Here is a 10,136-nt window from a genome sequence, read left to right as displayed (position 1 = left end):
TATGATGTTTTCAAGTCCTAAACACTTCAGGGTAAAAGTCTAGGCTTGATTCAAGGCATAAGGAAGGAAATATGGGTCATTTATACTCACTTTGGGGTGTTTACGGTTTTGTGAGATCCCCAAATAGTAAACACATATAAATGGGGTTTTATGGTGCTTTTCATGTGCTAAAATCATCAAGGAAGGGTTCCACAATAGATTCTAAGCATAAGGGAAGAGTTGGGAGCACTTTGGCACCAAAAATAGAGTTTACGGTCCAAGAAGATCTTGGACCGTAAGCTCCTTTTTCTTGTGATTCTTAAGTGATTTCTATGATATCTAAACATGTAGTAAGCTTTAAAACACTCTAGGGTAGATGTACTTACAATTTGGGGCAAAAGATTGAAGATCCTTGGGAGAAAATTCGGGTTTTTCTCTAGTTGAAAATGGAAGAAATGAACTAAAATGACTAAGTGCCCTTTATATAGTCCGTCGAGTTTTTGGTCCAAAAATATTATTTGAGCTATAAACTCCAAAATCTTGGAGTTTTGAAACTTTTAAGATGCACAAAGTACTCTAGGGCATCCTCTCTCCTGATATCTCCTAAAGTGTTAATCCTAAAATACTCAAACTTATTCCAAAAAGTCTGAAAATTAGCAGAAATTGTTCTGACTTCTATTGAATGGAAATGTTATATAGAATAGAAATTTCGGGTTGTCACATCATCCCCCTGTTAGAGGGAATTTCGTCCTGAAATTATAATTTAGGTAAGGAAGTAGGTATGAATGATCGAGTCAAGAGGTGGGGATACTTCCTAATCGATTGATTCTCGCGCTCCTGAGTGAATTCGGGACCCCGGTTCGCATTCCAGCGAACCATCGCTAATGGGATGCGGCGTTGCTTCGTCTGCTTGACCTCTCGGTCGGTGGTCACTACGGTTCTTCCACGAAGGCGAGGCTCTCGTTGATCTCGATCTCTTCGAGTGGGATTACGAGAGTCCTGACAAAAAGGTATGTTTTCAAGTTCGAGACGTAAGGGTACAAAGTACATTACTGATTTCACGGGGTAGGTTAAGTTGTAGATGTTTCCTTGCCCTTTCTTACTAAAAGAGTAGATAAATAAGTCATTTACAAGGACAATGACGAATCGATCCAAGTAAGAATGGCGTACCCTATTCATTACGTTCATGAATACTACGGGCGTATGCATCATATCCGATGGGTATCACTACGGACTCGTAGTGTCCATATCGAGTTTGGAAGATTGTCCTCGGGACATCCTTCGCTGACACTCGTATCTGGTGATATTCGGATCTCAGGTCTATTTCTGAAAGGTAAATAGTTCATTGCGTTTGGTCAACTGACTCATCTAAGCGAGGCAGAGGGTAATGATTTCTATTTGAAATCTTGTCGAGGTCTTAGGAGTCGATGGACTTACGAAGCAATCTGTCTATCCTCTTGAAGAATAAGACCGAAGCCCTCCAGGGTGAGAAGCTTGATATTTCCATTCTATTTATGAGTAGTTCGTTAAGTTATTCAGATGTTTCTTGTATCTTCGTTGGTGCGAGACCGTAGGGCGATATGGTTACAGGAGTCGTATTGGGTTCTAAGTTTTGTTCGCATGACGATGCGATTATTCGTGGTACTGGGCAGTCTCCGTCCTGAAGTTAATATTAAAGTCATACATGGTTCATCAATCACAGTCTCGTGTATACGAGTCATATATAATTAAGATTAAAAAGGTAGTCGAATAAATGATTCTTCTTTAACCTCACACCCCAACGAGGAAAAGAGATAAAGTAGACTAATTAGTTCTAAACCTGTAGAACCTTGATTATATACCACCCCTACGTATACATTCTTCAGCGATAGATCAACCGTATGGATCTTTGGATTGAACTTGACGTACTGCACGAGTGGTACTTCGGGGAGGTTTGCTGAGCTCTCTTCAGAAAGGATAAGAAATATACGGTACTCTATGCATGAGTACTTCGGTTAGAGTGACAGCTTCACTAGAAAGACGATTTCGGAGAAAGAGATGTGCGCACGAAACTGGTATTATGAGGATCGAATTGACTCAAGTTGTATGATAATGTCGGAATCATATGGAAACTTAAAGACATCAGATTTGAACATAAGGCGTTACAGACAAAACACTACAGTGCAACCTTTAACCGAGTTACAGTACTATAGATTTACTACATGACTATTGCTGCGAACTAGGTATACTACAAAAGACAAGTATACGCAGCACGAGGATCCACTTACAGACGGGATCTCGCAAAAGGTAAGACTCTAGTTGCACTAGTTTAAAACGGTTTATAAGTCTGTTACAATGAAACGCGTTAATTACATTAACGTGGGTCCGGAGTAGTTTCTCCTGCGGCAGTGATCCTTAGTATTTTGCCGTCTGCACCGGAGTTCTTTGTTATTGGACAATCCTTCTTGAGGTGCCCAATTTCACCGCATTGGTGACATATCTGGCTGGTACTAGTATTGGTGGTGGAATTGAAGTGTCGAGTCGGAGTTACGTGGACGTGGGTGCTTTCGTTGTTCTTTCCTTTTGGACAATTCTTATGATAGTGTCCTGTCTCACCACAACTATAGCAAACCTGGATGGCTCCGGTGGTTGCGGTGGTTTGACAGAAACGAGCAATGTGCCCCAGCTTGTTGCAATTGTTATGATTGTAGTTACACTTGTTGCACTTCGGGAGTGTTCCCTCATAAAGCTTGGCCGGTGCTGAGGTGGCAGGAGTTGCCACTGGTTGTTGTTGCATCGCAAGCCTTTGAATTCGCCTGCGTTCTGTTTGGGCTTGACGCTTCCGTTTCTTAAACTCTGAGTTGTTGTTTTGGGTGTTGGCGACTGTTACTATTTGTTGGCTTCCCGGATCGGTACAACGATCGGAATTTCTGACTCCTTTTTCAGCCTTTCTTGCGTTGATAGCGTTGCGGTTTGCGAGGACAGCTGCCACGGCAACCGTCATGGCAGCTGTAACTACGGCTTGGAAAGTAGCGGCGTCCATAGGAAAAGCAGGGGTTTCATTGTTCGGCTGTCTATTTCTGGGTGACGACTTAATTTTGCAATACAAAGATAAGGAGTTCGTGAGCGATTATGGTTGAACCTAGATGTAGTTCGATCGTTCAAGTAAAGAGTACGAATATGTTTTTGAGGGTTTGACCTATATCCCTATGATGCAGTCCTAGTACGGAATGGAAGTATGTTCACGAAGGTTTGACCTAGTAATGAAGATCCTATGTTTATTTAGTTCTCAAGTATAAAGTACTTATAGTAAAACCAAATACCCCTATGGTATTTCATTGTGGTGGTGTTGGTTAGTTTTTAGACTTGTTGCCATATCACAACCATTCTCGGGCATATGCTAATCACTCCTCGGACCAGCATAGTTGATCAGGCTTTGCCACTCCTAAGACTGACCATACATCCCCGAGCTTACCTGTGATATTCAACAATCGTAATACTTTTGTTCTTATCATTGTGACACAAATTTTAGTATGAATGTAGGCACATATACTCAATCAAATATTTTATTATTTAAAGTATAAACTCTTGTTCAGAGTATTTTTAATCTCATTGTATTTATAGTTAGTATATCGTTTATGGGTTGATATACTTAATTCACTATAAACAATGCTCTAATACCAATCTATCACACCTCCAAAACTAAGAACGGCGGAAACGTTCTGGGGTGGAGGACGTCATGTAAAGTATCACAACAATGCAAAGTAGTAAACAAGCAACAACATCATCCATTGCATTAATAGTATAATTTTAATTACAAGTGTGTTCTTTCATAGTATACAACAACATAATGAATAATCAAAATAAAAGACGAGTCTGAATTGCTCCGTCTTCACAAACCTGGTCGTCGTACCTGTCTATTTGTGACCCGAGAATACAAGTTATTTTGAAAGCAAGTATCAGCCAAAAAGCTGGTGAATTCATAAGTATTTAATGTGTCTTTGATTTGTATAACTTGTAATGAAAGACTTCAAATTGTTTTGAAAGAAAGATTTTATAAGTATGAAAGAATGTTTGTAAGTAGTTGAAAACGTTTGAAAAACCCTAGAAATCCCTATGATTCCTATTAGTATAAAAGAAATCTTCTACTAATACCTAACTGTTTTGAAAGTAGTCTTCTACCAAGACCCGGCTGTTTTGAAAGTAGTCTTCTACCAAGACCCAACGGTTTTGAAAGTAGCCTTCTACTAAGACCTGACTGTACGACTAATATTATTATTATCTAACCTACCTCATCGATTATGTGAATATGACACATAGTAAAGTTATTAATAATATATTGACTGGAATTTTATATCCTATTGTAATTGTCGTAAGTCCTATAGTATTTGTAATAAGTGACTACTTTTGTACTATTTTGCTTTAATTGAGGGTTAAGGCATAATGTGATGGCTAGATCCCAAGCAAGACGCTCCCTTGTCAAAGAAATTTTGGGACCCACACGCGACCCCTGCATGATTGCAAGCCATGAACATCCACATTACTATGATCATGTATACCCAATATAACTATCACAATGCGTTAGTGATTCATTGGTATAGTTAGATCCTGAAATCGTTCCATGCTATAGCACCTAGTTATGTCTATTCTATTATCGTATATGTAACCTTATTCATGTAAGCGTATCTATGCAAACGTACTCATGTAAGCGTATATATGTAAGCGTAATCATGTAAGCGTATCTATGTAAGCGTATGTATATGTAAGCGTAATCATGTAAGCGTATCTAAGTAAGCGTATGTATTTGTAAGTGTAATCATGTAAGCGTATCTAAGTAAGCGTATATATGTAAGCGTATTTATGTAAGCGTAATCATGTAACATGTAATGTATTAGTATAGACTCGTGAATGAACTGACTCTTGTGTGATTCATTGTACCTGGAATAGTAAGTAGTATGTTCTAAGTATACATATAATAGTTACTAATGGTGTACGTGTATAATCGAAAGCATGCCTTTGCTACCCAAAGGTACTGAACTAATGGAAAGAAGCTTTTATGTCTATATATGTATACATGATATATAACTAATATTTAGACGACATTCGGACGGATAATCGATACCCTATAGCCACATCCCAACGAGGAAAAGGAAATAAAGTGAGCTAGCCTTCCTAAGTCTTTTAAACATTTTTTATATAACTATACATATATGGGCATGCAATTGATAATATAAAAGCATAAAAGAATTTTTGTAAAACCTTTGAAAAAGATTAATATCTAAGAAAATATTTACTTGATGTCAGTTTATAAAACGGTTTGAAAGTATTTGTTTGATAAAACAGTCTAAGTATAAAGGAAACCTTTGTTTGGAACACAATTGTAAAAGAGTTTGAAATGAAACATACAGTATGTAAAGCAGTTTGATGGAGAGTTTTAAACATATAAAAACGTTTAAGAAAAACATTTGAAGAAATCTGTTTGGTAAAACAGTCAATGTGTAGTAAATCCTTTTTGCATGTTAGTTATTAATCATTATATCAATGCTGAGTCTGTGCAATCCCAGCATCTTAACATCACATGAGCTTTGTCATTTAACCCCAAACCCAAGGTCTTTACATTTAGCCAAAGGTAATGTAATCAACAGTTAGGTGTCTTTTAATTCCTCTATCTTTAAGTTTGTAGTTCTTAATAAGTTTTAGTTAATTTTTGACTTATACTTTAACACATTGATGTTGTTTTAGTTTTATATTATAAAGAAATGGCTTTTTAATTGTTGATGGATTCTCAAATTTGTCTCTTTTACACAATCAAATTTCTGGTAAATTACCTATTTGAATTGCAGATTTTTTTTATTTGTGTTATAGCAACGAGATGCACTCACTTTATGCATCCTATCACTATGCTTTCATTGTTTCTCAAACTTCAATTCCATTAGTAGTGAGATTAATAGGAAGAATTTGTATTTTTTTTAATGTTAGCATTGATGAGTTTTTATATTTTTTTAGGGTTGAATCTATTTCAGCTACTTTGGTCATCTACAAGACTACAACCTCTCTCAGCTTTATCTACAGGTAAATCAAATTCCCTTTTCAGTTTCCTTCATCAGCCTATTTATTATACATGTTCTTTTTCTTGATTGTCATCTTTCTATTTAAAGATTTATTTTCAAGCATATCTACGTAAAGCCTTAATAAGCGGGGTAAAACTCTATACAAACAAACATCAGATAAAAAAACAACAAATGTGTAATGGTAGGACTGGGAAAGGTAAGAAAAAAGCAGCAGTTGCAACTGTCACTCTCATGTTATTAGTTTTGAATCTGTAACGGTAACAAGAAATGTCATTCATCTGGCCCTAAAGAAAATTATCCGCTATTAAAACATTTTTTATCAACATTTTCTTTTTATTTTATCCTGTTATAGCATTGTACTTTGAAACTTTTATCTAATTATGGCTATGTCAACATGGCAAATATGTTATTTAACTTTTTAGATTGTTAAACTACAACCCTATTCAGGAACGTCTTTTAATAATTAAACATTTCTCTTATTGTAGATGGTCCATCTTTAACTGACGGTACGGATGGTAATTCGAAAGAAACTACAACTTCCTTTGAATAAGGAACGAATGAGGTTGAGAAAGATAATTATAATTTCATATTCGATTTTATATTTTCGCCTGGTGACATATATGATGCCAAAGGATGAACGGAACCAACGAATACAATCATCTGCATCTTTTAATAAAAACGACACTCAAATCAGACGCATACGACCTATACAGAGCATGAGCAACATATCTAGTTATAATTATATATTGAAAAATGAAACATAAATTTGGAGGGACTTCATTTTCAATTTGGAGGGGTTCAATTTTTACAATCTTCTAAAAAAATTCCAATTTCCCTGTCTTTACCAAAATTTAACATTTTTTTTGCCATACCCAAAAATTAAATAATTTTTCTTTTTACTCTTTTTAAAAAAAGATCAGACCTGAAATCTCTCGCTTTTCTTCTATATTCGTCGTTTCCAACCCACGGATATGCACCTATGCATAATTACAATTCGAGCAGCGCCGCCGTCAGCAGCATCAGCACCCGCATCTCCATCCTACCACCGCAGTCTCCTTCCATAATTTATTCAACTGTTACACCTGGTTTGTAGTGTTCTAATCCTCCCGAAGCTGTTGGGTTCGTTTAGTTTCAGTCGAAAACATCGACTACGGACGATTGTAAACCGGTGATTTTGTGTTAACCGAGCTCAGTTCAGAAGAAGCTATAGAGGAAAAATCGAATTCATTCAGGTATCAGTTGATTACATCGGTTATTTTTGTATATTATGTGTTAATTCATTACATGGTTATTTTTGTATGTTATGTGTTAATCCATGTATTGTGTGTTAATGAACTGATTAGATGTGATTTCGTTTACTTAGGATATGAAGTTTAGGAAATTCAGTGTCAATTTGGATTCTTAATGACTTAATCCGTGGTGGATGTCAAGTAATGAAACCCTAGAATACATGATTAATCCCTTTTGATACTTACATGAAATCAAGATCTATATAGTTTTTTTCTTGTGTTTTCAGGAATCATCAAGATCTATATGGCTGGGATTTTAGACAAGAGGATTATGTCCCTGTTGGTTCCTAGTGATAATAACATTTGGTGGGTTTTCTACTTGTTTGTTGGTGTGATCGATTTTTCCCTTTTCATGCTTGGTTTAGCTGCTCTTACAAAGTTCGTTGCCTTTTTGATGATCACTTCATAAGTTCATTGTTGGAGTACCATTATTGTTTTGTTTACCTTTGGTAGCTTTGTTTTATCCTTATATTATTTATGCTTTTTAATTTTGGTAATTTTTTGTGCAGGGATTCACTGAGCTAGGTTTTTGTTGGCTGATCCATATTAAAAATGACCCAACATTATAATGTTTTGTGGAGGGGGGTTGCTTCTTGGTGATATTAAAAATGATCCAACATTATAGGGTGCGTTTGGTTGTGGAAGATTTTTTAGTTTTCTAGGAAAATTTTCCAAAAAAAACGGAAATTTTGAAAATTCGTTTGGTTGTTCAGTTTTCTAAAATTTTTAGTTTACCAAATTGTATCTAAATTAGAAAAGTGATTTTAATAGTTTTCCAAAATTTTCAAGATGGAAAATGAAAACTCCCTCGGTTTCAACCAAACGCGTTTTCTAAAATTTTCATTGAAAATTGAAAGCGAAAACTCAACTCTATTTTCTGAAAACATTTTTTTAGAAAATGAAAACAGTTTTCTACAACCAAACGCACCCATAATGTTTTGTTTTCTTTTGTTCTTGCAGGTGTTATACTTAGGTTGCAGTTTTAGTTTGGTTTTTACTTAGGCGTTGTTTGTTTTTTCTAGAGGCTAGAGGCAACAGGTCTGTAGTTTGCGAACTACATCTGCAGACCTCTGTAATAGAAAAGGTGAACCAATTGTCGGGATTTTGTAAGAAGAAAATTGTTTGTTTTTTGAACGTGTGCAAACTGCTAAAATAAACTGACATTAAATATATTGGTTTTTTAAAGTTAAAAGAGTTTTTAATACTAAAATTAAAATAGTTCTAGGTTTATAACTGAAAGATACTATCATATTACAATTCTTTTTAAATTCAGTTAATTTTTTTTTCATATTGTAATTTGTTAGTCGTATTTATATTATTCATATTGAAATTGCATAATTACACAAGAGAAATATGTAATTGAGATTGCAACCCCAATAAAATTTAAATATAATAACACACTAACAGCAACAAATAAGATAATATGTAAAAGAAATACCGTACCACACTAACATTGACAAATAAATTAATATATAAAATCAATATGAAGTTAAACAGTTAATACGTGTGTAAAACAACGAGGTTAGGAGTATATGTTTTTTTAGATAAAAACTCTAATTAATTTGTAAATAAATTTTAAATTACCTTTAATTGGTAATTATTTTTTTTAAAACACTACACCCGGTTAAAAACTCTTGATATAAAATGAATAAAATAAGAATGATGTTTTTTTTTTAAAGTTAGAAGATTATCGAAGTGGTTTGAACACTCTAGTCTACATCTGCGTCAAGAAGAGAACACAAATACCTTTTTAGGTTTGCGGTTTTTTAAAAAACAAATAGTCAGCAAAGTCTAATGTTTGTGCGTGATCTGCATGGTACAGACAAAAGAGGTCAATACGATCTGTAGACAAAAAATAAACACCACTTTAGTCTCTTTCTTAGCATTGCTTTTATCCTTGGTGTATATGTAAATGTAAATGTGAATGTTGTATTTCATTTTTATTTATTAATTTTAGTTGTTTATCAAAGAAATGTACATGATGTTACTTTGCCAATATTTAACCTATAAATGATTTTAAGTTGTACAAGAGTAGTCATGACAAACGAAAAAAATGTGATTAAAAGTCAACAATAGTCATAATTCAATCTATTATGTGTCACTAAAAGTCAATAATAGTCATCAAAACCATAGTAGATGCAACTAAAAGTAGTTTATGTTCATGAATTAATATATTACGTGGGACTAAAAGTAAATAGCAGTCATGACAAATGAAAACCATGTGACTAGTAATAGTTTATGGTTATAGTTTAATAAAAGATGTATCATTAAAAGTCAATAATAGTCATGACAAACGAACAAAACATGTGACTAAAAGTAATTTATAGTCAAGGCTTAATATATTACATGTCACTAAAAGTCAACAATAACTATGAAAAATGAAAAAATATGTGACTAATACTAGCTTATGGTCATGTTTTAAAATGTTATGTGTCACTAAAAGTCAGCAACAGTCATGAAAACAAAACAACTTGTGAGGGAAAGTAGTTTATGGGTACGATTATCAAAAAATGATTGAAAAAAATACAAAAATTTATACCCTATGGTAATGGTTTTTACTTATAGTAACGATTTTTATGGGTTTTTTCTTGGTCAAATCGATTAGGATTTTAGAGAGTCAAAAGGTTGGATTTTTGGAAAGAAAGGGGGCGATAATCCTGAAGCGACCAATAAATTGGAGGAGATTTGTAACACCATGATTTCCAGGTATTTACAATTTTAACCTTGTGTTAAATTTTGGGACTTTGGTCCAAACGCATTGGACGCTTGGCGTTCAAATGCCTGACATTCTATGATGGACGTCAGACGTTTGCATGCA

General features: G+C 34.5%; 1 long non-coding RNA gene across 1 annotated transcript; it reads left to right on the top strand.

Annotated features, from left to right (window-relative positions):
• The first annotated feature begins 6,939 nt into the window (after nucleotides 1–6,939).
• On the top strand, nucleotides 6,940–8,488 carry LOC111903631 (uncharacterized). The gene is made up of 4 exons (XR_002854235.3): nucleotides 6,940–7,261; nucleotides 7,546–7,624; nucleotides 7,828–7,944; nucleotides 8,279–8,488. It is a non-coding gene; the product is annotated as an uncharacterized LOC111903631 (long non-coding RNA).
• Nucleotides 8,489–10,136: the final 1,648 nt, after the last annotated feature.

This window comes from Lactuca sativa, chromosome 7 (genome assembly GCF_002870075.4).
Source record: "Lactuca sativa cultivar Salinas chromosome 7, Lsat_Salinas_v11, whole genome shotgun sequence".
Classification (NCBI taxonomy): Eukaryota; Viridiplantae; Streptophyta; class Magnoliopsida; order Asterales; family Asteraceae; genus Lactuca; species Lactuca sativa.
The sequence above is the reverse complement of the archived record's forward strand: the minus strand, read 5'-3'. Positions and strand labels throughout refer to the sequence as shown.